Source organism: Arachis hypogaea, chromosome 15 (genome assembly GCF_003086295.3).
Source record: "Arachis hypogaea cultivar Tifrunner chromosome 15, arahy.Tifrunner.gnm2.J5K5, whole genome shotgun sequence".
Lineage (NCBI taxonomy): Eukaryota > Viridiplantae > Streptophyta > Magnoliopsida > Fabales > Fabaceae > Arachis > Arachis hypogaea.
Window position 1 is genome coordinate 30,167,494 of NC_092050.1, and position 26,170 is coordinate 30,193,663.

Here is a 26,170-nt window from a genome sequence, read left to right on the forward strand (position 1 = left end):
TTTATTACTATTATTTCTGTTTCATTTTATCCAATCTTTTTTTTAGTATGTTCTTAAGATAAGATATTTTGAAAGTTAAAAAAAAAGAAGGTATTTTTAGTATAATTTATATATAAATAAGCAAAAGAATGATAGTGACAAAATAAAAAGGATTATAGGAATATCTTTTTTGTTGTAGAATCATTGAATAGGAATTATAGGAATATCTTTTATTGAATATTTATAGTTTTATCGAATTTTTAATTAGGTTCCTATATTTTTTTTTTTTCAATTGGGTCCCTAAAAGTATACAAGTAATTTCACAATTCACTAACATTTTTTTGACGTTTAACGTTAATAAGGACTAAATTAAAAAAAAAAATTAACGTATAGGGACCCAATTGAAAGGAAAAAAAGTATAGAGACCTAATTGAAAATTTTGCGAAACTATAGGGATCAACAGAGTAATTAAACCTAAAATTAAAATCATACTTTTTTTATATTTTAGTAATATTTTTTTTAAATAACACTTTTTAAAAAATGTTGTTTAAGAATAAAAAGTGTTTTAACAACATTTTTTAAACCGCCAAAAAAAATATGACGTAATATATTAAATTAATGGCAGTTATACCAATAATTACTGAAAATCACCACACAACTAATTTCTGCGCCCTAAAAAATGCCAATTGGAGAACCACTGAAGTGAAAATTGGTTTTTCAAAATTTTTAAAATAAACCACTGCTATTCGGCGCCTTTCTTGTACTTACGTAATGCATAGTAACTGATTTTTATTTGTGTATATCCAGTATTTTTATAAATTATTATTTTTAGCTTCTTTTAACTGATAACTAATTTAGACATAAAAGAAAAAGCAAAACGAGAAAATTCACAAAATAAATGTTATACGTTGAGGAGGCCACCGAGAAAAGGAAAGAAAAGCATACTTGTTACACAAATTTTCTTTTTTTTTTAATTTAATTTAATTTTATTTGTTTAAATCAAGTGATTACAGTTTTTTTTTAAAAAAAAAAAGAAAAAAAAGCACTTAAATTATGATAGAAATATAATTATTTATTTATATTATTTTATTATTTTAAATTTAAAAAAAATTATAATATAATACCAAAATTCTTATGACCAAAAGTCTAAAATTTAATTATATATACAAAATTTGCAAAAAAGAATTTTATATTAAGATAAATAAAAAAATTTAAAAAATTCATACGTATAAGAAGATGTATTAAAAATATGACTATTTAGTTCTAATTTCACGATAAACTATAAAAAGTTTTAAATCATGTCATCATCCCGATAATATTCATTTTGTTATTATTACCACTCTGCTTTTTGATATTAGAGTTTCTAAATATAAATCATATTGAAATCAACATATTTTAATTTTAATCGATAAAATGACAAGTTGAAGCCAATTCTTGTGTTTACTTAACAGGGAATTTTGGTAGCTAGTTGACACAATAAAATCTTTCCCAGAAGTGCACCGCACCAGAAAATAGATCAATTAACGTTAAAATTATGCTTAGTCAACTCATACATCTCTCTTACAAGATATATATTGAGAAATAGTGATGTTAATTAATATAAATATTATTTGAATATCTAGTATTAGTATATATATATATATAGAGGATGGTATTGTAATAAACAGGTTGCTAACTGTTCCAGGTTTTATCAAATTTTTAAGCCCATAAAACAAGAGTCATATAGTTGATTATTGATGTATATACAATAACAGAATAACTAATTTCTTAACTTACAATTGTTTTTACTAATCCTAACTTAATCAACTTAACAACTTATAAACTAATTATAGTTTAAATAAGTAAGCTATTGGGTAACAAGCTATGTTTAATAATTGGTACATAGAAAAGTCTACAACTAGTTTTAGCAAGCAAAGACTAGAGCTCACAAATATTTTTAATTAGCTGCAATCTTTTCTTTTTTTTTTTTTTTTTTTTTTGTCAAAAACGTTTTGGATAAATCTATTATAGAAAGAAGATAGTTTTGTATTCAATCTGAAATAATGTGATGTACATGAAATACATATGGTCTGATGAAGAATTACAATATTGAATGGGTGATGAGTTGGGAAGCCACTAATCAGTCATCCCCTTGAAATCGGATGAGGAGTCGGTACTTGCAAGGACTTCGACGAGCAAATTAATTCATGATTCAACAGATACAAGAATTAGATTTAAAGATCATATTTTAGAGGGGTTTGTCATCTGTATTTATAATGTTTATTGGCTAAAAATTTAGGAATATTTAGTATTCTGAATTTAACGGTATAAACGGAATTAGAAATTATTTATTGACGGATTATTTTGTCTGACATTAATAAATAACAAACTTTTCGTCAATTTTTTCAATAAATTTATTGAAATTGAGTTGTTGATTACCGTCAGATTATTCCGACAGTAATTTTGGTGTCATATCACATATTTTGGCGCCAAATTACCGTCGAATTTATTTGCCGGTAAATCCTATGGTAGTTTTTTTTAGCACAATTAAGTCACAATTAGTAGTCATCAAATTAAAACTCTTGTTAATAAAATTAGGGCAAAAATTCAAAATTATTAGAAATTAATAAATTATTTTATTAAAAATAAATGATCTGAATATAATAAAATGTTACAGAAGTAGAATACAATGAAGTAGATATAAAAAATTAAATCCCTAAACCCTACAGACCCCGATAATCATCGTCGTCGTCATTGTCGTCTTCCCCTACTGAGGCAGCGGAGTAGGTGCTGATGTCGGTGCCCCACCAGTAGTACTGCCGCTGGTATGCAGCGCGCCAGCGCCATTGCCTCCAGCGTGCATCTGCTGGTTGTACACCTCTATTTACTCTCGCAAATGATCTAGCTACTCCAACTTTTCCGTCAGGTCCGAGCTGATGGCAACGGCTTTTCCCACGTGTGCAATAAAAGGTCGTTGTACCTTTGTTCAGACTGCTCCTCTTGTAGGTGAAGCTCCTGTGTTAGCTTCTACACTTCCTCCCTTAAGTCGACAACTTTCTGGGATCGGCAAGGTTGGTGGTAGTGGTAAAGGCAGAGGAAACCGCTAATGCAGAGGAGCAGTGGCAATAGAGAGCAATGGGTACGCTTATAAAGCGTGCCAATAGAGTAGGCATATAGTGACAATTGTAAAGCATGCCAATAGGGTATGTTTAATATACTGAGCAAAAATACTTCACTATTAACACCTACACTTAAACGTTTTTCATCACTCTTCATTGTCCCAGAGCTTTTTCATCATATCGCACCTCCAACCCTAACCCTGCTTCCTCATCGCAACTCCAATGTAACCCTAACCCCAGAGCTTCGTCTCGCCTCCGACCCCTGCTTCGCTGCTCCCTCCGTCGGCTCTCCCTTCGTTGCTCCCTCCGTCGGCTCTCTCTTTGTTGGTGCTCTCTCCTTCAGCTCTTCCTCCGTCAATGCTCCCTCCTCTCAAAGCCTCTGTCGTGCTCACTCTCTCGTAAGCCCTCAAATGTCGCTCCTTCCTCTATGGTTGAAACTCGTAACGCTCTGTTTCTCCTCCTGTGTCGCCGGTCTCTGTCTCCTCCTACGTGTTGCTATGCTGAAGCTTCATGAGAAAGATATACAAGGGATTCCATGGGAGAAGCTTAACTACAGCTACATAAGTACCGCAAGACTCGATTGAAGCAGTACAAGAACTACGAGAACCTCTCGCATTGTCGTGAGGATCTCGACAAGGTGAACACCTCAGATGCTTCATGCTTTCACTTCTGATTCAGATGAAATTATGAATACTAATTCTATTTCGTTTATAAACTCCCTGTTTATTTATTTATTTGGCAAGAGTGTTTGGAAGTGCAGAAGGAGAAGGCCTTCTATTACTTCCAGTTCAACACAAGGCTTATAAAATCTATAGTTATGCATTTTCAGGTAGAGACTTTTGTTCATTTATACTTAAACTTTGCTAATTCTTAGACATTTTTGGAAAAAGTGGACTATTTTATTTGCCCTGCTATGTATTTGATTTGAATAGAGCTTGTAATTATTTAAAAATTATTAAAAACCATAAATCTCTGCTTGTGTTCCTTGTTTGGATAAATTTTCATCATATAGTTAACTTTTTTTTCTCTTTTGAAACAATTTAATCATGTGGATGTTTGCTATACATCACCAGGGAGTTCTTATATTTGCTATGCATAGCTTCTGGTGTCCATTTTAGCTTATTACTAGTCATTAATTTCTAGATTGCAGATCATGATCTGAAACAAACACAAACTTTAATATGTACTAAATTCTTATTAATAATGTTTTGATTAATAACGTTATAATTTATGCTTTTTAGTAATACTTTAGTATTTGTAATTCGCAAGGTTCCCAATGATGCTGCTATTCTTGAGGTCACTCCAACAAGAATTACAAGTTAGTGAAAACAATTCTGAACATGGAACCACTTAACTACAAGAAAATAAAATATTAGTAACAAAAATTTTATATCAAATTTAAAATTATTACAACAAATTAATTTTTTATAATAATAATTGGTGATTGTTACAGAAGAATAATATTTTGTAACATTACAAGTTGTTACAAAACATGCTAATATTTTGTAACAACCTAACTTTTGTTGTTACAAATTATGTTAGTTTTTGTAACGAATTGTTGTTTTGTTACGAAATATTATAATATTTTGTAACAAAACAAAAAGAAGTTGCAAAAAGTCGTAATATTTTGTAACAAAATATCTTTTTATATTCAAAAACTCTAATTGTTCTATAATAAAATATTTTTTTGTTTTAAAAACTCCAATGATTTTGTAACAAAAAATTAATTTATCACAAAATTCAACATTATTTGTAACAAGTTATTTGTTTGTCACAAAATGTAAGTATATTTATAACAATTTTTTTTTAAATGTTAAACACTTTGAGGATAAAAAAATTGTTTATATAATTTTTTTAGAATAATTTTATTTTGTTTCAAAAATTAAAATTTTTTACATGTTGTTTGTATTCATTAATTTTTAAAAATTATAAATATTATTTTATATTATCATAAGTATACTACGTAAAGGCAATACATATGATGTGCCTGAGCAAGATATCATGCAAGAAGAGGCATACCAACAAGCTGAAATGGGAAGCTTTAATCAAGTACCATCTTTGGGTGATATCAATTTGTTGATGGAATTGGGCAGAGGTGACATAGATGGATCAAGTGTGGGCGTGCCTATGTCTATAGATCAAGAAGGAGGAGGAGGAGGAGGAGGAGGAGGAGGAGGAGGAGGAGGAGGAGGAGGAGGAGGAGGAGGAGGAGGAGGAGGAGGAGGAGGAGGATTCAAATTATAGTGATTGACTTCTTAGTAGTTTTATTTTAGGGTTCATAAAATATTTGTAATTGCTAAGTTATCCACTTTTTGCAGAAGATGGTGATTGAGTTTAAAGTAGTTAAACTTTAGAAATTCACATCATATTTGCAATTGTTAAGTTATTCACTCTTTGCTCTATTTGTTTAACTTTTTTGAAAAGTATAATATATTTTAATCATGTCCACTTTAAAAATTATAAGTATACTATGTAAAGGCAATTAAAAGGCCTAATTGGTGTACTGTTGACGTTAGAACTTTTGCGTGGTCTAGAAAATTGCGGATAAATCCTCGTTGCAAGTATAGTTTCTAAACCTTCAAAAATCCTCTCGTACAAACGTTTTGGGTGTCACAAGTAACAAACCCCTTAAAAATTGTTAACCGAGTATTCAAACCTCGGGTCGTCTTCTCAAGGAACTGCGAGGAAGTATGTTCTTATTATTGGTTATAAAGGTTGTAATCGGGGTTTAGAAGGGGAGAAGCAAGTAATTTAAATGACGAGTGAATCAAATGACAATTAAAAATAAATAATAACCGTAAAGCAACTTTTAGCAAGGTAGAGAAATTAGAGGTCCAACTTAGTTATCTCTCTCAACAATAATGAAAGTTGAATCTAAACTCCACTTGGTCAACCTTTATCAGGGCAAAGGAAAGTCAAGGGACTAATTAAATTGACTTTTGAATCCTAATTATTTCCTAAGAAAAGGTTGGGATTATTTAAGTTCAGCTCAATTAGCAAGATAACGATTATCAATTATGTTGAGTCTAATAACTGTTGAGTTACTAAATTCTTAACCAGAACCAAAAAGGGAAAAAAGAGTAAAATTGTTGGAATAATAAAAAAGTCCTTAGATGGGAAGCAATGGTAACTTAAATCAAAGAAAACAATCATAAACTGAAAATACCTCAATTATCATTAATTCAAATAACTGTCTGCAACATGGAATACTTCGTAAATCAAATTATAATAATCAATTCAAATGTTGGAATAAATTAAATAAATAAAAGTAAAACTAAAATAAAAGAACATTAAACCTGGGATCCAGAGTTACTCTTAAAACAAGAAGAAATCCTAAATCCTAAAAGAGAGAGAGAAGATCTCCCTCTCAACTAAATCTAAATCATTGAAAAGTAAAAATATGCGAGCTCTCTTTGAATGAAAGCATTCCCACACTTTATAACCTCTAGTCTATGTGTTCTGCACTTGGTTTTGGGCCAAAAAAGGCTTCAGAATCCGCTATGAGCGTTTTCTGTAATTTCTGGTGCGTGGTCTCTGTCACGCGTCCGCGTGGGTCACACGGTCGCGTCATTTGGAGCTTTTCCTTGCCACGCGGTCGCGTCAGTCATGCGGCCGCATCGCTGCTGATTCGTGCTTGGCACGCGATCGTGTCATCCATGCGATCGCGTGGGTACCAGTTTCCTTAAAGCTCCGTTTTGCTTCCTCCTTCCATTTTAGTATGTTTCCTTTTTCATCCTTTAAGTCATTCTGCCTTAGAAAATCTGAAACTACTCAACACACTAATCACGGCATCGAATGGAAATAAAGGTAATTAAAATAATTAATTTTAAAGCTTAGAAAACATATTTTTCATTTACATCACATAATAAGGAAGGGAAAGTAAAACCATGCAATTAATGTGAATAAGTAGGTGAAGGATTGTATAAATCACTCTAATTAAGCACAAAAGAACTCATGAAATATGGGTTTATCAACCTCCCCACACTTAAACACTAGCATGTCCTCATGCTAAATCCAAGGTAAATAATTAAGGTTAAAGTGATGATGGAATGTTATGAAATGCAACCTATGCTAAATGCATCTACCTAATGAGTCATGCATCATGCAACTCTAATTTATTTACTCATATATAAAGCTTACATGTAGTCATGTTAATTCACATTCTCAAGGAGTCATATATATATATATATATAGCTAACCCTTAAATAATAAAGCATTTTAGCAAATGAGATGGGAAAGAAAATATTGTACAAACTTGCAAAACAATTAGTAAATTAAGCACAGATATATGTTGATGAGTTATAGAACCCTCACTGGATTTTGTGTTTACTCTCTCGTCACTCAGTGTTTATTGGGTTCATTCAGTGTTTATTCTTACTTTCTATAACTTTGTTTTTCATCTAACCAATCAACAATTATAGAATATAGTCATACCAAAAAGTCATGAGGTCTTTAATTGAGGTTGTAATGGGGTCAAGGTAAAGGTAAGGATTTATGTATAGGGTTAAGTGAGCTAATAAGCGAATCCTTAATTAGACTAAGATCTCACCTAACATACATATTTAGCAAGACAAAACTTCTTTTACCTATTCTCCCATATTATCCCACTTATTGTTACATGCTCATGTTTTTACTTTTTTATTTTTATTCCATGTGCATTGTTTTTATTTTGCATTGGGAAATTTCTTTTGTATCCCCTTTTATTTAGATGCTGAAAAATAAAATTTTTTTTTTTATACACATGGTAGTTGAATCACTTAGATTTTCTCATGAGCATGCTTCCCAGATTTTATTTTTATTCTTTTAACTTTTTCTATCCTTTTGTTTCTATTACCCATGTTCCCAAAAGGTTTTCCACATTTAACTCTATTCATAATTTTCTATCTTAAGCTAACCAAGGATTCACTTGGGATTTTCCTTTGTTTTTCTGCTTCAGGCTAGTAATTTGGCTAAATAGAATAAAGGAGTTTTAAAAGGCTCAAGGGGGCTAACAAGGGTGAGGTAAAAGGTAGGCTAATTTGGGGTAAGTGAGTTGAAATCAAACGATGGCCTCAATCATTCTCTTGGTATGTATCTATTCTATATTCTATAACTGGACATATAGATTAAAGCAAAGGAAAGAACATCAGAATAAAAAGAATTGTAACACACAGAAATGAAATTATGGTTTGAATGCAACCATACAATTTAAGCTCAAGACTCACAGGCTGTGTGTTCTCTAACTCAAGCATCATATATTATTTATATATTGTATGCAGGTTTAGTTAAAAATTCCCATTATTCTCATAAAAAAATTATTTAGGGTAGCTTTTAAAGTTTTAATGTTCCTCCTTGATGAAATGTTGTCAACTTAACTACATCATGTAATGCTATATACAAGTTTTGTGGATTTAAATCTGATATGTTCAATTTCCTAGCTTACTTCCTTTTTATATTTTTCAATTTAAACTATACTATCTTATGCTAAAAAGGGTAAACTATACTAATTAATCCACTAATAAATCAGAATTGCAAACTAAACTAAATAACTAAAATAAACTAAATGGCTAAAATATGAACAAAAATATGCAAAATGTAGAAAATAGAGTAAAATACACAAGTAGCAATGTATAAGTACTCAGAAAATAACAATAAAAGAAAAAAGAGAAAAATACAGAAAAATATCCAAAATAAAAGAAAAAGTATGTAGTAGTTCACCAAAATAAACGCCAGAGATGGCGACCTCCCCATACTTAAAATGAAGCATCGTCCCCGATGCTCAATCAAGCTGGTTGTGAAGGAGTGTCATCACTGGTAGGGATGGTAGCTGGGGTCTCTGTGGCGGTGGTGGGCTGAGAGTCTGGCTGCTGTAGAGGAGGGACGGACTGGAGCGGGATCTCCGGATCTGTAGCCTCAAGCTGATGTGGAGCCTCCTGCTGTGGTGGTGCGTGCTTGATGAGCGGATAATTTATACGCTTTTTGACATTGTTTTTAGTATGTTTTTAGTAGGATCTAGTTACTTTTAGGGATGTTTTCATTAGTTTTTATGTTAAATTCACATTTCTGGACTTTACTATGAGTTTGTGTGTTTTTCTGTGATTTCAGGTATTTTCTGGCTGAAATTGAGGGACTTGAGCAGAAATCAGATTCAGAGGTTGAAAAAGGACTGCTGATGCTGTTGGATTCTGACCTCCCTGCACTCAAAGTGGATTTTCTGGAGCTACAGAACTCGAAATGGCGCGATTCCAATTGCGTTGGAAAGTCGACATCCAGGGCTTTTCAGCAATATATAATAGTCCATACTTTGGCCAAGAATTGACGACGTAAACTGGCGTTCAACGCCAGCCTTCTGCCCAAATCTGGCGTCCAGCGCCAGAAAAAGGTCCAAAACCAGAGTTGAACGCCCAAACTGGCACAGAAACTGGCGTTCAACTCCACAAATAGCCTCTGCACGTGCAACACTCAGGCTCAGCCCAAGCACACACCAAGTGGGCCCCAGAAGTGGATTTATGCATCAATTACTTACTCATGTAAACTCTAGTAGCTAGTTTATTATAAATAGGACATCTTACTATTGTATTTGACATCTTTGGATTACCTTATGATCCTTTGATCACGTTTTAGGGGGCTGGCCATCTCGGCCATGCCTGGACCTTCACTTATGTATTTTCATACGGTAGAGTTTCTACACTCCATAGATTAAGGTGTGGAGCTCTGCTGTTCCTCAAAGATTAATGCAAAGTACTACTGTTTTCTATTCAATTCTTCTTATTTCGCTTCTAAGATATCCATTCGCTCCCAAGAACGTGATGAAGGTGATGATTATGTGTGACGCTCATCACCATTCTCCCCTATGAACGCGTGCCTGACAAACACTTCTGTTCTACATGAATTAAGCTAGAATGAGTATCTCTTAGATCTCCTAACCAGAATCTTCGTGGCGTAAGCTAGAATGATGGCGGCATTCAAGAGAATCCGGAAGGTCTAAACCTTGTCTGTGGTATTCTAAGTAGGATTCAATGATTGAATGACTGTGACGAGCTTCAAACTCGCGAGTGCTGGGCGTTAGTGACAGACGCAAAAGGAGGGTGAATCCTATTCCAGCATGATCGGGAACCGACAGATGAATAGCCGTGCCGTGACAGGGTGCGTGAGCATATGATTCACTGAGAGGAGGGGATGTAGCCACTGACAACGGTGATGCCCTTGCATAAAGCCAGCCATGGAAAGGAGTAAGACTGACTGGATGAAGATAGCAGGAAAGCAGAGGTTCAGAGGAACGAAAAGCATCTCCATTCGCTTATCTGAAATTCCTACCAATGAATTACATAAGTATCTCTATCTCTATTTTATTATATAATATTCGAAAACTACATTATCACTTTATATCCGCCTAACTGAGATTTACAAGGTGACCATAGCTTGCTTCATACCAACAATCTCCGTGGGATTCGACCCTTACTCACGTAAGGTATTACTTGGACGACCCAGTGCACTTGCTGGTTAGTTGTATCGAAGTTGTGACAATTATGAATTAAGATCAAAGCACCAAGCTTTGGAGCCATTACCAAGGATTGTTCGAGCCTGGACATCACAATTTCGTGCACCAAGTTTTTGGCGCCATTGCCGGGGATTGTTTGAGTTTTCGGCAAGCTTTTGGTCCGGTAACATCAGTGCCAGATTCCCTTTTGATCCGGCAACAGCACCAAGTTTTTGGCGCCGTTGCTGGGGATTGTTCGAGTTTGGACAACTGATGGTTCATCTTGTTGCTCAGATTAGGTAATTTTCTTTTTTGTTTTCTTTTCAAAAAAAAAAAATTCTTTCAAAAATATTTTCTAAAATTTTCTCATCTGTTTTCGAAAATAATAATATAAAAATGTGTTTTCAAAAATAAATTATTTTATGGCTTCAGAATTTTTAAGAATGAATTCTAGTGTTTCATGAAGCATGAGAAGCCTGGCTGGCTGTAAAGCCATGTCTAAATTCTTTTGGACTGAGGCATGCAATTTGTTATCAAAGAGCAATATACTCTCGTGTTAAAGACTAAAGCTTGGCTGGCCATTGGCCATGTCTAGTGTTTTGGACTGGAGCTTTCATTTAAAGCTTGGCTGGCTAGTGAGCCATGTCTAATTCCTGGACTGAAGCTTTAGACTAAACATGGCAAGATTCCTGGAATTCATATTAAAAATTTTGGAATCCTTATTTTTTCTTTTAAATTTTCGAAAAATATAAATAAAAATCCAAAAAAATTAGAAAATCATAAAAATCAAAAATATTTTTGTGTTCTTGTTTGAGTCTTGAGTCATATCATAAGTTTGGTGTCACTTGCATATGCATCTTGCATTTTTTCGAAAATATCATGCATTCATAGTGTTCTTCATGATCTTCAAGTTGTTCTTGGTAAGTCTTCTTGTTTGATCTTGATGATTTTTTGTTTTGTGTCTTTTCATGTTTATCATATGCATTCTTGAATTCTTAGTGTCTCAGCATTAAAGAATTCTAAGTTTGGTGTCTTGCATATTTTCTTTGCATTAAAAATTTTTTCAAAATTATGTTCTTGATGTTCATCATGACATTCATAGTGTTCTTGGTGTTCATCTTGACAGTCATAGCATTCTTGCATGCATTCATTGTTTTGATCTAAAAAGTTCATGCATTGCATCCTTTTAGTGTTTTTCTCTTGCATCATAAAAATTCAAAAAATAAAAAAATATCTTTCCCTTTTTCTCTCATCAAATTCGAAAATTGAGTTGACTTTTTCAAAAAAATTTTAAAAATCAAATTGTTTCTCATGAGTCAAATCAAATTTTCAATTTGAAAATCTTATCTTTTTCAAAATCTTTTTCAAAAATCAAATCTTTTTCAAAATTTTTGGTTATTTTCGAAAATTCCAAAAATATTTTTCAAAAATCTTTTTCTTAATTTTTTTCACAAATTTTCGAAAATAACATAATCAATTAATGTTTTGATTCAAAAATTTGAAGTTTGTTACTTGCTTGTTAAGAAAGATTCAAACTTTAAGTTCTAGAATCATATCTTGTGATTTCTTATGAATCAAGTCATTAATTGTGATTTTAAAAATCAAATATTTTTCAAAAACTAATTCCTATCATATCTTTTCAAAAATATCTTCTTATCTTATCTTTTTCAAAAATATCTTTTCAAAATATCTTTTCTAACTTCCTAACTTCTTATCTTTTCAAAATTTGTTTCAACCAACTAACTAACTTTTTGTTTGTTTCTTAACTTTTTCAAAACTACCTAACTAACTCTCTCTCTCTAATTTTCGAAAATATCTCCCCCTTTTTCAAAAATTTCTTTTTAATTAACTAATTATTTTTATTTTTATTTCAAAAATTTTCGAAAAAAAATTTTTTTTCTAACATTTTTCAAAAACCATTTTTCAAAAATCACTAACTCTTTTTCAAAATAATTTTCGAAAATTATACCTCCCCCATCCTATTCTATTTATTCATTCATATCCTAACATCTCATCTCACATCTCTACCGTTGGTACAGTTGTGTTTCTTCCTTTACATCACATTTTTTGTCTCCCCCTCTTTTCTTCCACTCACAAAGGGATCCCTATACTGTGGTATAAAGGATCTCTATTATTATTATTATTTTTCTGTGCCTTCTTCTTTGTCATATGAGCAGGAGCAAGGATAAGAACATTATTGTGGAAGCAGATCCAGAACCTGAAAGGACTCTGAAGAGAAAATTAAGAGAAGTTAAAATACAACAATCCAGAGATAACCTTTCAGAAATTTTCGAACAGGCAGAGGAGATGGCAGCCGAAAATAATAATAATGAAAGGAGGATGCTTGGTGACTTCACTGCACCTAATTCCAAATTACATGGAAGAAGCATCTCCATTCCTGCCATTGGAGCAAACAACTTTGAGATGAAACCTCAATTAGTTTCTCTGATGCAGCAGAACTGCAAGTTTCATGGACTTCCATCTGAAGATCCTTTTCAGTTCTTAACTGAATTCTTGCAGATATGTGATACTGTTAAGACTAATGGAGTAGATCCTGAAGTCTACAGGCTCATGCTTTTCCCTTTTGCTGTAAGAGACAGAGCTAGATTATGGTTGGATTCTCAACCTAAAGACAGCCTGAACTCTTGGGATAAGCTGGTCACGGCTTTCTTAGCCAAGTACTTTCCTCCTCAAAAGCTGAGCAAGCTTAGAGCTGATGTTCAAACCTTCAGGCAGAAAGAAGGTGAATCCCTCTATGAAGCTTGGGAAAGATACAAACAGTTGACCAAAAGGTGTCCTTCTGACATGCTTTCAGAATGGACCATCCTGGATATATTCTATGATGGTCTGTCTGAGTTATCTAAGATGTCATTGGATACCTCTGCAGGTGGATCCATTCACCTAAAGAAAACGCCTGCAGAAGCTCAAGAACTCATTGACATGGTTGCTAATAACCAGTTCATGTACACTTCTGAAAGGAATCCTGTGAATAATGGGACGCCTATGAAGAAGGGAGTTCTTGAAATTGATACTCTGAATGCCATATTGGCTCAGAACAAAATATTGACTCAGCAAGTCAATATGATTTCTCAGAGTCTGCATGGAATGCAAGCTGCATCCAACAGTACTCAAGAGGCATCTTCTGAAGAAGAAGCCTATGATCCTGAGAACCCTGCAATAGCAGAGGTAAATTACTTAGGTGAACCTTATGGAAACACCTATAACTCAACATGGAGAAATCATCCAAATTTCTCATGGAAGGATCAAAAGCCCCAACAAGGCTTTAATAATGGTGGAAGAAACAGGTTTAGCAATAGCAAACCTTTTCCATCATCAACTCAGCAACAGACAGAGAACTCTGAACAAAATGCTTCTAATTTAGCAAATCTAGTCTCTGATCTATCTAAGGCCACTGTAAGTTTCATGAATGAAACAAGGTCTTCCATTAGAAATTTGGAAGCACAAGTGGGCCAGCTGAGTAAAAGGATCACTGAAATCCCTCCTAGTACTCTCCCAAACAATACAGAAGAGAATCCAAAAGGAGAGTGCAAGGCCATTGACATAAGTGCCATGGCCGAACCTGTGAGGAGAGGAGAGGACGTGAATCCCAAGGAGGAAGACCTCCTGGGACGTCCAGTGACCAATAAGGAGCTTCCCTCTGAGGAACCAAAGGACTCTGAGGCTCATCTAGAGATCATAGAGATTCCATTGAACCTCCTTATGCCCTTCATGAGCTCTGATGAGTATTCCTCTTCTGAAGAGAATGAGGATGTCACTGAAGAGCAAACTGCCAAGTTTCTTGGTGCAATCATGAAGCTGAATGCCAAATTGTTTGGCATTGATGCTTGGGAAGTTGAACCTCCCTTGTTCATCAATGAACTAAGTGATCTGGATCAACTGACATTGCCTCAGAAGAGACAGGATCCTGGAAAGTTCATATTACCTTGTACCATAGGCACCATGATCTTTAAAGCTCTGTGTGACCTTGGTTCAGGTATAAACCTCATGCCCCTCTCTGTAATAGAGAAACTGGGAATCTATGGGGTGCAACCTGCTAAAATCTCACTAGAGATGGCAGACAGCTCAAGAAGACAGGCTTATGGACAAGTAGAAGATGTATTAGTAAAGGTTGAGGGCCTTTACATACCTACTGATTTCATAGTCCTGGATACTGGAAAGGAAGAGGATGAATCCATCATCCTAGGAAGACCTTTCCTGGCCACAGCAAGAGCTGTGATTGATGTTGACAGAGGTGAAATAGTCCTTCAATGGAATGAGAACTCCCTTGTATTCAAAACTCAAGGATCTCCCTCTGCAACCATGGAGAGGAAGCTTGAAAAGCTTCTCTCAAAGCAGAGTCAACCAGAGCCCCCACAGTCAAACTCTAAGTTTGGTGTTGGGAGGCCACAACCAAACTCTAAGTTTGGTGTTGAACTCCCATATCCAAACTCTAAGTTTGGTGTTGGAGAGTCTCAACAAAGCTCTGCACATTTGTGAGGCTCCATGAGAGCCCACTGTCAAGCTATTGACATTAAAGAAGCGCTTATTGGGAGGCAACCCAATATTTATTTATCTAACTTTATTATTATTGTTTTTCATGTTTTCTTAGGTTCATGATCATGTGGAGTCACAAAATAAATAAAAAATTGAAAACGGAATCAAAAACAGCAGAAGAAAAATCACACCCTGGAGGAGCATCTGTCTGGCGTTCAAACGCCAGAACAGAGCATAGTTCTGGCGCTGAACGCCCAGAATGGGAGCATCCTGGCGCTGAACGCCCAGAACAAGCATGGTTCTAGTGTTCAACGCCAGAAATGGCAGCGAAGGGGCGTTGAACGCCCAAAATGGGCACCAACCTGGCGCTGAACGCCCAGAGTTGTGTGCAAGGGCATTTTACATGCCTAAATTGGTGCAGGGATGTAAATGCCTTGACACCTCAGGATCTGTGGACCCCACAGGATCCCCACCTACCTCATCATCTCTCTTTCCATTCATGATCATCCCTTCTTCTTTTTTTCCATTTACCACTCACATCCATACACCCACTACCTTCAAAAATTCAACATCTCTCTCCTCCATATCTTCTTCTTATTCTTCTATTCTTTCTTCTTTTGCTCGAGGACGAGCAACATTCTAAGTTTGGTGTGGTAAAAGCATAGCTTTTTTGTTTTTTCCATAACCATTGATGGCACCTAAGGCCAGAGAAACCTCTAGAAAGAGGAAAGGGAAGACAAAAGCTTCCATCAAGGGTCTATAGCTCAGTGGTAGAACATTTGACTGCAAATCAAGAGATCCCTGAGATACCTCAGGGGATACATTTTCGTCCACACAATTATTGGAAGCAACTAAGGGTGGAACATCAAGAGCACTCCATCATCCTTCATGAAATCAGAGAATATCTAAAAGCAATGAAGGAGGAGCAGCAAAGACAAGGAGGAGACATAAAAGAGCTCAAGGACATCACTAAGGTGGACTCATTCCTTGTTCTTACTTTCTCTGTTTTTTTTTCCGTTTTATATGTTATGTGCTTATCCATGTTTGTGTCTTCATTACATGATCATTAGTAGTTAGTAACTTTGTCTTAAAGTTATAAATGTCCTATGAATCCATCACCTCTCTTAAATGAAAAATGTTTTAATTCAAAAGAACAAGAAGTACATGAGTTTCGAATTTATCCTTGAACTTAGTTTAATTATATTGATGTGGTGACAATGCTTCTTGTTTTCTGAATGTATGCTTGAACCGTGCATATGTCTTTTGAAGTTGTTGTTTAAGAATGTTAAATATGTTGGCTCTTGAAAGAATGATGACTAGGAGACATGTTATTTGATAATCTGAAAAATCATAAAAATGATTCTTGAAGCAAGAAAAAGCAGCAAAGAACAAAGCTTGCAGAAAAAAAAATATAGAAAAAAATAGAAAGAAAAAGAAAAAGCAAGCAGAAAAAGCCAATAACCCTTAAAACCAAAAGGCAAGGGCAAATAAAAAGGATCCCAAGGCTTTGAGCATCAGTGGGTAGGAGGGCCTAAAGGAATAAAATCCTGGTCTAAGCGGCTAAACCAAGCTGTCCCTAACCATGTGCTTGTGGCGTGTAGGTGTCAAGTGAAAACTTGAGACTGAGCGGTTAAAGTCAAGGTCCAAAGCAAAAACAAGAGTGTGCTTAAGAACCCTGGACACCTCTAATTGGGGACTTTAGCAAAGCTGAGTCACAATCTGAAAAGGTTCACCCAATTATGTGTCTGTGGCATTTATGTATCCGGTGGTAATACTGGAAAACAAAGTGCTTAGGGCCACGGCCAAGACTCATAAAGAAGCTGTGTTCAAGAATCATCATACTGAACTAGGAGAATCAATAACACTATCTGAACTCTGAGTTCCTATAGATGCCAATCATTCTGAACCTCAATGGATAAAGTGAGATGCCAAAACTATTCAAGAGGCAACAAGCTATAAGTCCCGCTCATTTGATTGAAGCTATGTTTCATTGATAGTTTAGAATTTATAGTATATTCTCTTCTTTTTATCCTATTTGATTTTCAGTTGCTTGGGGACAAGCAACAATTCAAGTTTGGTGTTGTGATGAGCGGATAATTTATACGCTTTTTGACATTGTTTTTAGTATGTTTTTAGTAGGATCTAGTTACTTTTAGGGATGTTTTCATTAGTTTTTATGTTAAATTCACATTTCTGGACTTTACTATGAGTTTGTGTGTTTTTCTGTGATTTCAGGTATTTTCTGGCTGAAATTGAGGGACTTGAGCAGAAATCAGATTCAGAGGTTGAAAAAGGACTGCTGATGCTGTTGGATTCTGACCTCCCTGCACTCAAAGTGGATTTTCTGGAGCTACAGAACTCGAAATGGCGCGCTTCCAATTGCGTTGGAAAGTAGACATCCAGGGCTTTCCAGCAATATATAATAGTCCATACTTTGGCCAAGAATTGACGACGTAAACTGGCGTTCAACGCCAGCCTTCTGCCCAAATCTGGCGTCCAGCGCCAGAAAAGGGTCCAAAACCAGAGTTGAACGCCCAAACTGGCACAGAAACTGGCGTTCAACTCCACAAATGGCCTCTGCACGTGCAACACTCAGGCTCAGCCCAAGCACACACCAAGTGGGCCCCAGAAGTGGATTTATGCATCAATTACTTACTCATGTAAACCCTAGTAGCTAGTTTATTATAAATAGGACCTCTTACTATTGTATTTGACATCTTTGGATTACCTTATGATCCTTTGATCACGTTTTAGGGGGCTGGCCATCTCGGCCATGCCTGGACCTTCACTTATGTATTTTCATACGGTAGAGTTTCTACACTCCATAGATTAAGGTGTGGAGCTCTGCTGTTCCTCAAAGATTAATGCAAAGTACTACTGTTTTCTATTCAATTCTTCTTATTTCGCTTCTAAGATATCCATTCGCTCCCAAGAACGTGATGAAGGTGATGATTATGTGTGACGCTCATCACCATTCTCCCCTATGAACGCGTGCCTGACAAACACTTCTGTTCTACATGAATTAAGCTAGAATGAGTATCTCTTAGATCTCCTAACCAGAATCTTCGTGGCGTAAGCTAGAATGATGGCGGCATTCAAGAGAATCCGGAAGGTCTAAACCTTGTCTGTGGTATTCTAAGTAGGATTCAATGATTGAATGACTGTGACGAGCTTCAAACTCGCGAGTGCTGGGCGTTAGTGACAGACGCAAAAGGAGGGTGAATCCTATTCCAGCATGATCGGGAACCGACAGATGAATAGCCGTGCCGTGACAGGGTGCGTGAGCATATGATTCACTGAGAGGAGGGGATGTAGCCACTGACAACGGTGATGCCCTTGCATAAAGCCAGCCATGGAAAGGAGTAAGACTGACTGGATGAAGATAGCAGGAAAGCAGAGGTTCAGAGGAACGAAAAGCATCTCCATTCGCTTATCTGAAATTCCTACCAATGAATTACATAAGTATCTCTATCCCTATTTTATTATATAATATTCGAAAACTACATTATCACTTTATATCCGCCTAACTGAGATTTACAAGGTGACCATAGCTTGCTTCATACCAACAATCTCCGTGGGATTCGACCCTTACTCACGTAAGGTATTACTTGGACGACCCAGTGCACTTGCTGGTTAGTTGTATCGAAGTTGTGACAATTATGAATTAAGATCAAAGCACCAAGCTTTGGAGCCATTACCAGGGATTGTTCGAGCCTGGACATCACAATTTCGTGCACCAGTGCTCTGTGCCTGCCTGCTGATGAGTCTCCGCCTGGGAATGAGGCTCCTCCTCGTGCTCATCCTCCTCCTCCTCTGATGGCTCTGATGGTGTGTCGGGCTCGGAGAGGATGTCGGCGCCCTGTCTGATCATCAGCTTCAGATGGGAATAGCGTCGCCTGCTGCGGCGCTCCAATCTCTCATACCGGCGCCTATTACGGCGCTCCATCTGATCAAGCTGGCGGAATAGACGGTGCACGAGGCGATAAACCGGCTCAGAGGCGGGTGGAGGTGCAGTGGTAGCAGCAGGGGCAGCTGGGGCAGATGTGGATGAAGAGGGTCCAGCAGACGGAGGGGCTGTCTCATCAGTAGCAGTGACAGGTGGTGGTCTGTAGCCCAAAGAAAAGAAGTTCCTGCTGTGAGGAATGATCTTCCTGCAGTCCGCTGCTGGTGGTCGCTCATCGGCATCCTCCCAAGGCACATCAGCCTGACGGCCTAGTCGTGTAACTAGATAAGGAAAGGGGAGGGTGCCTCGGACGTGGACCCTAGCCATATAATGCCGGATAAAACGAGGTAAGTACAGGTCCTTACCCTCCAGCACACACCAGAGGAGGGTGATCATGGTAACCGGGATCTCAGTCTCGTGAGTACTCGGCATCACAAAATTACTCAAGATCTGATGCCAAAGCCGAGCCTCATCATTCAAGTACACTCTCTTGATCCCTCTAGGCATAGTGGTGTTCTGACCCATCTCCCAAGGAACAGCAGGGTCGAGAGCTATTCGTGCCTTCACAGCATCCCAATCAAACCGCATCTGGCCCATGTCCTCCTCAGCCTGTGCAAAATCATCTGGCTGATCGGACTTGGCTGGGAGCTGGAGAATGGTCTCTATGACCTCCTCAGTGACCAGAATTTGCTTTCCCCTCAGGTTCACTGCATCTAGGGTAGTAAGGTAGTAGTTGCAATAGAATTCCCGGACCCAAGATGCATTGACCTCTGTCAGTGGTCTCTCCAGAAAGAACCAGCCCCTTTGCTTGATTTGCTCAGTAGTGTACTGCTGGAGGGCTTCTGCAATCTTCAAGGTACGTTCTAGGTATAGATTTCTGGAGTTTGCAAAAGTCGGGTACTTTAGCTCACAGTACCGGTTTGCAAATTTTATAGGATCATTTGCAGGAAGCAGCTGGTTAGCTTTCTCCTGCTGTGTGAAGTTCTTCTCCCGCCATGATGAATCGTGCATTAGAACAATGATGGACTGGGAGGAATCTCCTCTCTTGCGTTTGCCTTTACCTTTCCTCTGTGAGGCAGACATCCTGAAAAACAGAAAACCAGGAATTGGATAAAATAGGAAAGCAAATAGGCAATTTAAACAAAGGAAACTCAAAGCGGTAAGGGGGAAATAGGAAAGGAAAATGAGTAATTGAAATGTGATTGAATTTATGTTAAATGAAAAAAAAAATCAATATGCCATAGTGAGAAAGTTAGAGGAAAGTGAAAATAATCAGAAAAGAGATCAAAAGGGTTAGTATGGTAAAAAGAAATTAGTAAATTAGAATTAGTGAGTTAGGAAAGTAAGTGGCATAGAAAAATTCCATATAACAAGGATTCACAGGTAAGAATAGAAGTACTCATAATTGAACAAGCAGTTTATGAACCAGGAAATCAAAGAGGATAAGAAAGTGGCCCTAGCATTCATGAAATGGTTCGGGGAAAACAGAGTAAAACAGAGTTGCCAAACCAAAACAAGAATGAAAACAATTTTCAAAAAAATTTGGGCAGCATTCCGGCTAAAATTGGATTGTCCCGGAAAATAAACAGCAATCATATCAGTTCATATGAATTAAAGAATCAAGCTGCATGTACATAGATATAAAATAAACATAAAAACTCAATGTAAACAGCAGCAACATACGAGAAAGCAGCATATGAAACATGATTATAGCAGCAACATATTTGCACATAGGATAAAACAGAAGTAAGAACAGTGCAAGTAAACAGACCTAGATCCACTAACCACAGCCTAAGCTACCTAACAACCTAAAAATCCACTACAACATGCAAGTCTAGCTATCCTAATCATGAACATAAACGGAATAAAAAAATACAGAAAAGTGACGAACGGATAAAAAGGGTTGCGTGTTGCGGAACCTGGTAAGCGGAAGGGGTGGAACAGGGAAAAAGGAGGCTGCGGCGACGTCCGGCGCGGTGGTGGTGCACGGCGACGCGGTGGCGGCTGATGGGGGCAGTGGCAGCGAGGGTTTTGGGTTGAGGATAGAAGGAGGGGGGTGCGGTTGGGTGGTGGAGAGAGAGGGGGCGCGGCTGGGTGGCCGGCGGTGGGGGGGCGGTGGTTGCGGAGGCAGTGGTGGAGAGGGGAGGAGAGAGGAGGAAGGGAGAAGAAGGGGGGAGGGGTTGGGGCGGCGGCGTACGGGGTGGCGTTGGCGTCTGGGTGGCCGGTGGTGGCAACTGGGTGGTGCTGGGTGGTGGTTGGAGGGAGAGGGAGCAGAGAGGGAGAAGAGGGTTGGGGGTGGGGGCTCGCGACTGATAGGGTTCGCGGGCTGGGGGGTTATATTTTCGAATCCACGCGGCCGCGTGGGGCACGCGGTCGCGTGGTTGGGACGAAAATGGGAGTGACGCGATCGCGTGGGGTGCGCGATCGCATGAGAGGGGGAAAGAAGGGTGACGCGATCGCGTGGGTCGCGCGATCGCGTCGCTGGAATTTATTCTAAACGCACGACTCCAGCGCCGTTTTAGCGCAACTCTCTGTTTCCTTTTGGGGTGATGTGCAATCCATGCGACGCGATCGCGTCGCTCACGCGGTCGCGTGGGATTGGTATTGTGCAAGTGACGCGATCGCATGGGGCATGCGATCGCGTGGGCCAATTTGTGCGAAACGCACAAGGGCCGCACGATTCCAGCCTAACTTTCTGTTCGTTGGATCCTTACGCCGATATATATATATATATCACGCGGCCGCGTGGGTCACGCGGTCACATGGGTGGTGTTTTTCGCGATATGACGCGATCGCATGGGGCATGCGGTCGCGTCGTGCAACCCAAAATTTTTTTTTTAACTGAAAAATGCAGGATGCAGTGATTAACATGAATGCTATGCATGATTCCAGGCGCCATTTTGACGTTAGAACTTTTGCGTGGTCTAGAAAATTGCGGATAAATCCTCGTTGCAAGTATAGTTTCTAAACCTTCAAAAATTCTCTCGTACAAACGTTTTGGGTGTCACAAGTAACAAACCCCTTAAAAATTGTTAACCGAGTATTCAAACCTCGGGTCGTCTTCTCAAGGAACTGCGAGGAAGTATGTTCTTATTATTGGTTATAAAGGTTGTAATCGGGGTTTAGAAGGTGAGAAGCAAGTAATTTAAATGACGAGTGAATCAAATGGCAATTAAAAATAAATAATAACCGTAAAGCAACTTTTAGCAAGGTAGAGAAATTAGAGGTCCAACTTAGTTATCTCTCTCAACAATAATGAAAGTTGAATCTAAACTCCACTTGGTCAACCTTTACCAGGGCAAAGGAAAGTCAAGGGACTAATTAAATTGACTTTTGAATCCTAATTATTTCCTAAGAAAAGGTTGGGATTATTTAAGTTCAGCTCAATTAGCAAGATAACGATTATCAATTATGTTGAGTCTAATAACTGTTGAGTTACTAAATTCTTAACCAGAACCAAAAAGGGAAAAAAGAGTAAAATTGCTGGAATAATAAAAAGGTCCTTAGATGGGAAGCAATGGTAACTTAAATCAAAGAAAACAATCATAAACTGAAAATACCTCAATTATCATTAATTCAAATAACTGTCTGCAACATGGAATACTTCGTAAATCAAATTATAATAATCAATTCAAATATTGGAATAAATAAATAAAAGTAAAACTAAAATAAAAGAACATTAAACCTAGGATTCAGAGTTACTCTTAAAACAAGAAGAAATCCTAAATCCTAAAAGAGAGAGAGAAGATCTCCCTCTCAACTAAATCTAAATCATTGAAAAGTAAGAGTATGCGAGCTCTCTTTGAATGAAAGCATTCCCACACTTTATAACCTCTAGTCTATGTGTTCTGCACTTGGTTTTGGGCCAAAAAAGGCTTCAGAATCCGCTATGAGTGTTTTCTGCAATTTCTGGTGCGTGGCCTCTGTCACGCGTCCGCGTGGGTCACGCGGTCGCGTCATTTGGAGATTTTCCTTGCCACGCGGTCGCGTCAGTCATGCGGCCGCGTCGCTGCTGATTCGTGCTTGGCACGCGATCGCGTCATCCATGCGATCGCGTGGGTACCAGTTTCCTTAAAGCTCCGTTTTGCTTCCTCCTTCCATTTTAGTATGTTTCCTTTTTCATCCTTTAAGTCATTCTGCCTTAGAAAATCTGAAGCTACTCAACACACTAATCACGGCATCGAATGGAAATAAAGGTAATTAAAATAATTAATTTTAAAGTTTAGAAAATATGTTTTTCATTTACATCACATAATAAGGAAGGGAAAGTAAAACCATGCAATTAATGTGAATAAGTAGGTGAAGGATTGTATAAATCACTCTAATTAAGCACAAAAGAACTCATGAAATATGGGTTCATCAACTGTGATACGAGTAAAGCCTCACAATATATATGATGTGCGTGAGCAAGATATCATTGTAAGAAGAGGCATACCAACAAGCTGAAATGGGAAGCTTTAATCAAGTACCATCTTCGGATGATATCAATTTGTTGATGTAATTGGACAGAGGTGACATAGAAGAAGAAGAAGAAGAAGAAGAAGAAGAAGAAGAAGAAGAAGAAGATGATGATGATGATGATGATGATGATGATGATGATGATGATCCAAATGATAGTGATTGACTTCTTAGTAGTTTTATTTTGGGATTCACAAGATATTTGCAATTGCTAAGTTATCCACTTTTTGCATAGAATGGTGATTGAGTTTAAAGTTGTTAAACTTTAGGAATTCACATCATATTTACAATTGCTAAGTTATTCACTCTTTGCTCCATTTGTTTAATTTTTTTGAAAAGTATAATATATTTTAATCATGTCCACTTTTATTGATGTGCTTTTCTTTATATAATTGTGTATTAAATGATGTAGATATTTTAGTATTTCATTTCTTTAATGTTATCTCTATGAATTTTATTGTAGATTGTGTTACATAATGGCCTCACGAAGGCTGACAAGGGCTACTGCATCTAGTAGTTCTACAACACCAGCCTCTTCTCCAAGCCCGACAGCCCCTACTCTAGCCCCAGAAGCCCCTGCTCCAGCCTCGGCAACCCTGCCCCAGCCCCGGCAACCCCCATTTCGTCACCGGCAGCCCCTATTTCAACACTAGCCACTGCTCCTGTTTCATTGCGTATTGGTAAAAAGGGACCTTAGCGTGGGATTGCAACAAATAGGGTGTTGAAAACAAAGACAAATGAAAAATTAGAATCGCTAATCTCTTTGGACAACTTAGCTCCTAATGGCATCCATGCTGATCTTTTTGCATCCGTAGTAGGTATTGTTACAAGACAAAATGCTCCTTTGGATGTAGAGAAATGGAGCCAAGTTAGAGATGATGTCAAGCAAAAAATATGTGACATTGTTTTGGTAATACATATTTATATTTTTGGCTATTATGTATATTAAATCTTTATTTGTGCAAGTAATACGCAAAATGATTTTAGCTAAGGCTAATATTTGTTATCGAAGTTGGTGCTCAAGATTGTGTGAACACTATGAGTTGTATCAAGCTGATGAGGAGCGCCTTCAAAATCCATCGAATAATGTTCTTCCAGAGACATAGGAGAATTTGGTGTGCTACTTTGGAAGTTCTTCTTTTCAGATTTGAATTTTTTATTGTGACAACTATTAAGGTGTTCTTATGTTATTTTGCTATTTTAGGTCAATGATATAATTATAACTTAACTCCTTTTGTCTTTTGTGAGTTTGGTAAAATTTTAAGAAACAAAGATAATAGAAAGTATCACGTTGTACCACATATTGCTGGTAGAAGAATATTTCAAGTTGTTAGACGTGATCATGTGAATAGTCTTGACGTCTTTAATTTGGTGTTATATTTTTTGCTATCTCACGTTTACACTTAACTATATGTGATATTTTAAACTTTAAAAAATTTGCAGCACCATCCTAGAATTGGTGTCAAGCCTGACATTCAAGAATTGTGATAAATTACTCATCAAAAGAATAACAGAGAATGGGTCCATGAAAAAGCTAAACAAATTGATGTAACATTACTAACCTTTTCCTTTTATTGTTGCATGGAAGTTAAATTTTATTTTCATTTTCGAATCACAAATTGGATTGTGTAGGATGATATTAGCTGTATGATCAATGAATCCTGCGATTCTGAAAATTCTATCACTCCAAATGAAGCTTTTTTACTTGTGAGAGGTGAGAAAAGTGGTGCAAATTATGGTATAAAGGCTTGAAAATCTAAGTTAAGGATTCAAACACAACTTTAAGAGGCAATGCAAGACTGTAAGGAGCTAACAAAGAAAATAGATGTGCTCAAAGAAAAACTTGAAGAGCAACGAACACGGGAAGAGGAAGAATTAGCTCGAGTGAAAGCTCAATTGGAAGCTCAACAAGCTGTTGTGAACTCTTTCATAGGGCGCTTTGATAATGAAAAAAATAGACAATTAAAGGTACTCCTAAAATTGCTTATGATTTTAATACATATTCCTAAATGATTCATATATTATTATTATAGTTTAATTTGTATATGGATCTATTTATTACATTTTACTTGTGTCATGGTTGAGAAATGCCAAATGTCCTATTATTTGGTTTGATAAATTTGGTTGTGTATTGGCTGAGAAATAAGTAGTGAATTGGTTATTTTTTATAGAACCGTAGATGGTGAAAATATCTAAATTTTAGGGAAGATTCTGCCAAAATTTTTCTAAACATTTTGGATAAAAGTTAATGGAAAAAAAATTATAATTGGTGTTATATCTTGTTTCTAATTTTTTGTTTTGGTTTTCTTATTTATATGAGTGCTAAAATGGTGACAACATGCTACCTTTGAGGGCTCAAGAATATTTTGATTCATAGAGACACTAATCTATGTTAGACTTTTAACTTTTGGTTGAACTTGTGTAAGAAATATAATTTGTAGAACTAATCAATGCATTCATTAATGTTATTTTGTTTTAAAACAATTTTAGTTAAATGAAGCATATTTGAATTATGTATATTTTTACATTATATAAATATTGACTTGCTCAATAAAATAGTTAATACATCAGTTAATTAAAAAAATGTTACAAAATCAAGTTACATTTTGTAACAAAATTTTATGATACGAAAAAAATATATTGTTACCAAAAATATTTTGAAGATCAAAATTTGTTATCACTTTTGTAATGACGTTTGGTTTTTTGTATCAAAAAAATTTGTTACAAATATTATTTTGA

At 36.7% G+C, this 26,170-nt stretch overlaps 1 non-coding gene across 1 annotated transcript; it reads right to left on the reverse strand.

The window, feature by feature from the left end:
- Nucleotides 1–13,239: 13,239 nt before the first annotated feature.
- Nucleotides 13,240–13,347, reverse strand: LOC112753581 (small nucleolar RNA R71). The gene has a single exon (XR_003177962.1). It is a non-coding gene; the product is annotated as a small nucleolar RNA R71 (small nucleolar RNA).
- Between the last annotated feature and the right edge of the window lie 12,823 nt (nucleotides 13,348–26,170).